The sequence below is a fragment of the Pinus tabuliformis genome, chromosome 8 (assembly GCF_031772625.1).
Source record: "Pinus tabuliformis cultivar Carrire ecotype Pingquan chromosome 8, CPIR1, whole genome shotgun sequence".
Taxonomy (NCBI): Eukaryota; Viridiplantae; Streptophyta; class Pinopsida; order Pinales; family Pinaceae; genus Pinus; species Pinus tabuliformis.
Window position 1 is genome coordinate 92,806,618 of NC_142294.1, and position 8,595 is coordinate 92,815,212.

The window sequence follows — 8,595 nt, forward strand, 5'->3', positions numbered from 1 at the left end:
ACAACTCGAGGAGTGTTTCTGTACGACGGTTGAGTTGAGTTTACCATACTTACAAGCCTTATTGTTTGTTTGTTGGTTGATGGTGTTTCTTCTGTTTGAAGCCTTTGAAGGTTTTTTGGGATAAGTTGACAGTGTTTTTCACCTTTGTGCCTCTGCAACAATCCTACCATAGAGATCGACTGACCTCATTGAGGTTTCATGGCTCTCATCTTCACAACTTTAGTACTTCAGCATTTCATACTTTTTCATTGGAGCAGACTTATGGGATCTACATTTTCAGCTCCATGATAATTTGAGCATTGGCATCTTTCTCTATTTTTGGGGGGGCAGTTTTTTCCTACGGGTTTTTCTCTCTTTCTCTTCTTATGAGAGTTTGTACATGGGTACGTAATCAAGCCTTGTTGTTGGGACTCATTCTTTGTTTTCTTTTTTCTTTAGTTACTCCCTATGTTTCACTTAAGGGGGGCGTTGAAGTTTGTATTTTCATATGCTTCATTTCCCTATGAGCTAAGTATGGTGAGTTATAAGCTCACATAAGGACTTGCATCTGCCCAATTGTCGTAGTTATCCTTATTCGACAAAAGAGCTCATCTAATACTATATAATGGAGATCTTCTATATACTTTTACACAAATTTATGAGTAATTCAATACTCTTACACCATTCCTCTTTGATTTTTTTTTAAAACTAAACTTTAAAAAAACTCCCCTCAAAATCCCAAATTTAAAAAACCCCAAACTTTGTCTTTTATAATAAGAAATAAAAATCTTAACCAATTACTTACATTAAATAAAAATTGTTTATATATTGTATATTGGTCATAAACATCATATATATAGGTAAACAAAAACATAAAAATCTTAACCAATTACTTACATTAAATAAAACTTGTTTATATATTATTGGTCATAAACATCATATATATATATAGGTAAACAAAAACATAAAAAATAAAAATCTTAACCAATTACTTACATTAAATAAAACTTGTTTATATATTGTATATTTGTCATAGACACCATGTATATAGGTAAACAAAAGAATACCCCACCAATATTATATTCCATGGAAATATTCTAACCCACTACTTCGTGTTTGTAGTTTTTTAAATGTAAGTCGACATGCCTAACTTTATGAATCATACGCTCTTTTTTTCCCTCCTTTTCTCTCCCAAAGTCGTACCGCTCTGCATACTTCTGTTTCTTTTGAATTCTTTCTTCTACCACTGTAATATACCTATTGTAATTAACCCCATGTAAAGTAATTTTAAATTACCAATCAGTTAATCAAACCTGCGTAAAAGTAATTTTAAATTACATATCAGTTACAACTGATTCTTGGTATTGGTTAAATGGATCAGCGAGCACCCTAACAGGGAAAAGAGAGGCAGAGGACAGGCAGAGGACAAGAGAAAGAAAGACAGGGAAGCAAAACCCTGGATGGACTAAGTCTGGTTAGGACCAGATAGTCAAGCACAGAGTGCTGGCTTACTGAGGATAGTGATCCGGTAAGCAGAAGCTTGGGGGGAGATTCAGGTCTTGAGAGACTGATCTCATGGTTGGGAGGATATCAAGCTTTACCCAGGGATTTAGACAGGAGACTGAACCAGACTCACCGTGTCCGTGAAGACCAGGTAAGTAACTGACCCTTATGTCTCCAAGATTATCTGTGTAAATGGTAAAGATAGTCGTTACTGTCAGTTATACTGTAGTTACAGTTAGTAAGCAGAATGTAAGCAATACTATCTGAACAGGAACAAGAAGTATACATTACAGTTATCGGTAGAACTAGAAGTATACATTACAGTTATCTGTAAAAAAAAGAAGCATACGTATTTCTGTATGAAAGAAATTATGTATATAGAGTACTATAGAACTCAGGACACAGAGCATGAAGAAGTTAACATTCAAGGACTGTCAACTAGTATCTGTAGAAAAGACGAAGACAGAACCATGGCATATCCAATAATGCAATCTATAGAAACATTTGACAAACCCCGTTCTGTATTAAAAGATTGGTTCCAGGTTAAAGAATCATCTGAGGCGGATGAAGGATTACCCTCATCCTGACCATATCCTGGTCGGCATAAATCATGCTCCAATGAACGCAAACAGTCTCGAACCTCTATGGTTCAATGTAGGCGAATGCCTTTTCTTTATAAATCACTGAATATTAATGACGAACAGGAATCACGTATGATAATGGACGAATAACAGTAAACCTTGGAACCCTGAATCGGCTCAGCTAACCAATGAGGGTTCCAGCAAGCCGTAGCAACGGTAACTTAAACATAATATTAATGTAAAGACTGTGTAGAAGCATAGAGGTAAAATACGCACAGCATCAACAAATGAGACTACATTCATGTCATATCATCGACCGTCGTTTCTGAGATAATGTAAACGTAAACATAGACATCGAACATATCTAGGAATAACAGAACTCGATGACATTGAGTATAGCCGTATTGATGGTGTTATTCTGAACTGTGGAAAATAATGCATAGGTGAATAAAGAAATAATGAAGTCTGATAGCATTAAAATACAGTCACATTGACAGTTATATAAACAAGAAAAACGAGGATTCTGAAAGCAGACGATAAACCATTAAATAGGTTACAGCCCCGTAAGGGTTTCCAGCCTCGAAAAGCATCGCATGTCACCCATACATCTACAGGGGTTAGATGCAGGTGTGACCGCTTTTCCGTCAGTGTGCATGAGCAAACCCTGGGCATATGTACAAACCCTTGAAGGGTGCATTGCCAATCATTCATGCGGGTGTGACCCGAGTAACAAGATTTGAAACGAGAACAGACGTATGCAATTGTTCAACCATCAAATCATGTGTAATACAAAAACGGCAACATTTCAACTCGTATCTGAGGAAAGCAACAGCGTATATCTGTGGTATTTAAATAAACAAAGTATGAAAACCAAAGGCCGAGAATCTCACAAGTTCACAAACTGGTAAACCAAATTCTTCCAACATCTAAACTCATGGCCGTAGCCACCAGCATGTTCATAAGATTATACATCAGTCTAAATAAGATAGACAGAACCTGAAGCTACGGAAGGCAGGGTAGAAACCCAAATCTTTACAAGCGAGTTGGTGCCGACAATATCCCAAGACCATGTAACCGGATCGAGACCAGGGTTTTGTTATAACCTGCGGCCAACCAGATATGATCAGGTTGGGGTCTCATTCTAAAACCAGAATAAACCCTCTGGCAAACCGAGAGGGATAAGGATGCATCAACCATAAAACCAAACCCCGATGACCAGTTAAATACCTGGAAGCTCGGCGGTCCTTAGTGGCGGGACTCTTCCAGATCCATCAAAGCAGGAGATGCTGTTCACACCTGGCAAGTAAAAGATCAGGCGTTAATCAGAGTTCATAAACCAGTAAACCTGATAAAGAATGCATAGTTTTATGCCCAATGAAATATACAATCGAAGCTATGGTTGAAGTGACAGATACCTGTGCTAGCTTGTCGCAACCTGGCATAGTTTGCAGGGTTAGAATCGTCATTTGGGAGCGAGGGCTCGGCCTTCCTCCAAGTGCAAATGAACCCGCGAAGAACAACTCGATGGGCTTTATGAGACCGATAAACCCTGAAACGATATTGACCCTCAGATCAAAGGAGAGAATCCTCACCGTCCCTTGTATGTCAGTTGGCGCGCGAACCCGGCAGACTTTCCAAAGTTTCACATGGTCTCTGTCTGGCGGTTGACACCTGGCCAGAGTAGGTAAGGCCATTTAGATTCCCGACCACACTTGGCATGGAAACAGATCGGAAAGGCAACCGGTGGCCTTTTCCGTTGACCTCCGTTGAATGGTGAGAATCGTTAAGGATTCGAATCCATAAGTTTTATGATAACACCAAGCTCGGTGATTAATAATCCTATGGAAACATCATAGTGGCACGGTTAGTGCTTAAATAATTATAAGTGAATATATATTGTTTATGGTTATTAGGATCGAGCTTATAAGGTCCGCGTGACAATAAGGTTACCGCCATATAAAAAAAAAAATTATTTACTGTGGAGCGTGACAATGTGGTATCAGAGCTAAAGGTTGCAATACTGGCGCCTTTGGGAATTGGTAAGTGGAAAGGATATTGGAGTACGCCATCAGTGGGCATTAACTCAGGTATGAGTTAAATCATTCGCATATTCATTTATGTCGTACACTACTATTGGCATGACAGATGTGATTCATGTTATAACTTCTTTGAGAAGTAGGTGATAAGTTGTTGCATAACTACGTTCATAACGTTGGATTCCTGATGAGGATAAAAGACAATGAAACTTTTGTCGCACTTAAGAACGATATTGAACACTCATTGACGAAAGTGACAATCAACTACCAAGTTTGATTTGCAAATATGGCAATAACAATGATGTATTTAATGAACAAATTGAAGTTACAATGAACAAAACTTAGGGGAACATCCTTGAATAGGATGAAAAATTGTTAAAAGGACATTAGAAGAACCCCTTTAGATATTGAAAACATGCAATGAGTCAAGCAGCGAGACTTAATTGTCATACCTAACTTTTGAATCAGTCTTGTCATGGATGCATGAAGACGATTGGTGGTTGAGATTGGTTAGTGTTGTATGACTAACCCATAGAACTTATATGCATTAATTCAATTGAACTAAGATCGTTACAGATCGTAACGAAGTGAAGGTTGATTGATGTCGCATGCATGAAATGTGCGTATGAAGATTTTATTTTTGTTACTCTCTCGGTGCTATAGTCCAGTTGTGCACGAGAAGAGTTCTTAATTTTATTCACCATGAGAATGCATGATGAATAGTATATGCTTATGTCCTAATAGTTTTCATGATGATTACCCTCTAATTGACTGAAATCCATTAGCATGGTATGTGCTGATGTTAATCATTACTTGTTGGGAGAAAAAAAAAAAAACCATTGGAGTCTCGATTAAATGATGGTTGAATTTATCTCCACTATGGGAATGATGGATTTCTGCATTCCAGTGTGAAGTTAAGGGTAGAGGCATGTTCAGTGGGTAACATTTCTAGGACCCATTCATGGTATAATTACATGTGATAATTATTCATAAATAAACTACCTGTGTTAATACAGTTGTCAGTAAACTCTAATTACCTTCCCCAACCATAGATGCTTCGAAAGGAAAAGGAAGCAAGGAGAAGGAAGAAGATCGTGCTGTAGGGACAGACGGAGATGGGAAAAGAAATCGCTAAGCCTGGTGATGACCAGATAGAGCAAGCTTGGGTATCAGAATCTTGCAGAAAACTCTAAGTCTGGAAATGACTAGATAGTGCTTGATGTGCATGAGAGTATTCCCTTGACCATGCTTAAGGAGTTGGAAAATGATAACTATAGTGTATTGATGTTAATGATTTTCGTAATGCTTCCTAGAAGTCATTGTTCTGAAATAGACACATAGTACTGTTATGATAGTTGTTGCGTCTAGCATCAAGAGGTAACTCTGGTGCGTGTGTGACACTTAGGAGATTATGCTTCTAATCGCATAAAGTAGAGCCATTGCTTTCGGTAAGGGTGGTTTAACTTGTTAGTTATGCATGTTGATCCAGGGATAAGATAAGTGTCTTGTCCACTTTCTTGAAGAACACATATGAATGTCTTATATGATTTCTTAGTAGAGAAAGTATTTGAATGCATGCAATAAAAGAATGGTTCTTTTATAGATTTTCTTGGTAAAGAAAATGGGATAAGGCATGCAGTTAAAGATTGACTGTTTATATGTTTTCTTATGATAATACTTGCAGTAAAAGAATTGGTTATTTTATATGCTTCTTGGTAAAAAGAATTGGTAGTTCCTCCTAGTCGGACTACATGTGAGTCTTGTGAGAGAAATGTTTGTCTCTCGTTGTTTTCTTGGAATAAAATCCTTGCTAAATATAGCCAAAGTATCTTCTTGAGAGAAGAGGATGAGGCATATAAATGTCCCGAGGACATAGCATGGAAGGTGGTCAAGTTTTCTTGAATTAAAATATGTATCTTTATTTGATAAAAGCTTCTTGGGAAATATATATATATATATATATATATATATGCTAATTGCATTATGATTCTAGTTAGTCTCTAAGTTCTAGTGAAATGATTATGCATTACATGCATGATAAAAGATAACTAAGGATGTGCTTCTAGGCACATAGATATTTATCCCTAACTTCTTGAGGAAAGAGTATATTACCTATATACATAAATATAGTCTCATCCTAAGAGTATGCATACTTCATGTATGAAGATAAAGGATTTTAAGAGAGTTCTTGAAAATGGAAATAAAGGTTCTGTCCTTTAAGAACACATTAGAATAGTGTTCATACAAGAACCAAAAAGTCTTAATTGTTTCGTGAAAGGAACTATGTACATTAAAGTAAAATAATTGTGTTAGGAGAACACATGTTGCATATTGGTAGCTATTTTGACTTTGGAATTATGAGTCTGTGTGTACTTAGAGGAAGTGGTCATGTTAGCTTCCTTGAAAATAATACTCTCTTGGAGAGATTGTCTTGTTGGAAGAGCTGTGTTGATTGCTTGATTTGATGCATAAAGGATAAGTAAACCTTGTTTTTGTATCTTGGTTTTTATGCCGAAAGATAGACATCTTTAATAATTTCTTGGAAGGGAATCTTGAGAAATCCTCACATCGAAAGATAGAGAAATGAGGATTAAAATGACTTCCTTAAGAAAGAGGTATGTGATTTGTCGTATGAAATGATGGTGGTCTTCTAGTGAAGGGAGTAAGTGTTGCATACATTAAAGAAGGGCTTATATGATAAGCAATGGTATGTACAAAGATTAGTCATCGTGACATGAGAGTTATGTTCTCGTATGTTAGAGAAATTATGTTTAATTACACTAACAATGCATGACCAAAGTTAGCATAGTAAACGTGAGATAATACTCCATTAATGATGATTTGAATTGGGACAACAGACTATGGCAAAATTGGAAATGTTTAGATTATTAACTCAACTGTTGTTGACATTTATACATTAATGAGTATTTGCATATGCTTTTATACATGACAATATTGTATGCATGAACATTCTTGGAAATGGAATACGTGTTAACTGATGCATATTTATAACTAACGTTGCTGATGGGATTAAGTAGTGGTAGCTTAATGGCAACAAGAAAACTCATCACGTAAATTGCTGCAATGTGAAATGCAATTATAAATGAGAAAGAATGATGTTATATGATATGCATGAATTATGTTATTTGGAAAATTTGCATGCATACAACGTGTATGATGGATATGTTTCCCATCAATCGTGATGTTGTGGACCCATGTTGGGGTTAAGTGTAAATGCATGGTATACATGCATGTTTGTTGTGCTAATGATAATGTTCATATGGATCATTATGTAAATTACTTTGAGGAAGAGTATTAAAAGAGAAATATTCATGCTATGTCTGGTTGGGATCAGATGGCATAAGAGGTAAGAATTTCCTGTGTATGCTACGTCTGGTTAGGATCAGATAGCGTTTACTGGCGAGACCAGTGTGATTGCAGTCAAGTAGGACCTGCGTTTACTGGCGAGACCAGTGTAATTGCGGTCGAGTAGGACCTGCAAGTGCTTGGGTTGATGGCAATTACCTGCCCGGAGGGGTTGATGGTACTTGTCTGCCCGGAGTTGGGTTGATGGCAGCTACCTGCCCGGAAGGGTTGATGGTACTTGTCTGCCCAGATCTCCTCTCCTTAGAATTCTTGAGCTGGTTGGCCAGTGGGATTCTATGTTAGACCTAGTAAGGTCTTTATCAAAGAAACTGTCTGGATGTGAAAAGGACTCGATTTGGTTGTGAGAACCAGTTTCCATGGATTGGGAATTCTTTAGTCCATTGTGGTCTCATGGCTAAAGGAATTAACTAATCAGCTATATGACATGTTAAAAACGAATTTTACATATAGTTGTGTAAAATATGTTATGCACATTTAACAAGAAATGAGCTTAGTGCTCAATAAAGAATAAATGGAATCTTATTTCCTTTATTGTGTTATTAATGTTGTGAACATCTTAGTGGGAGCTAAGACAATTCTTGCTTAATACAGTGATTGACTGTTTTGATGATTAGAGGGCTAGGTGCTCTTTTGGTACTTCTCGAAGTATTTTACGAATGTCTTTAGTAAGAATTCGTTCAGTGTGCACGTGAGCAGTGATTTATCATTTGATGATTAGTGTTAATGCTCTTTAAGTACTTGTAAAAGTACTGTGATTTAGAAAGCATCTAACATTGCACAATTGATTGCTAGTCAAAAGTGTCTCATTTGACTCAAAATATAGTGACTAATGTGGTTGAATTTGTTAGTCATATATTGCAGGAACCACTTATCAGGGAAGGTTGAAGAATTGTCCAACCTCTACTAACAGGCTTACATGAAAGTATTCATGATTTTCAAGCATAAGATGGTAAGTTATGGTAAGTTGACACAGAGAATTGTTTATTATGAATGAATAAGGGCCAGGTGGTGGCGATTAGAAGTTGCATATTTTTGCAATTACGAATGATTATGACTATTGATGCTTATAACTAATGATATTTCTTATTACTATATCATTACTATTTTGT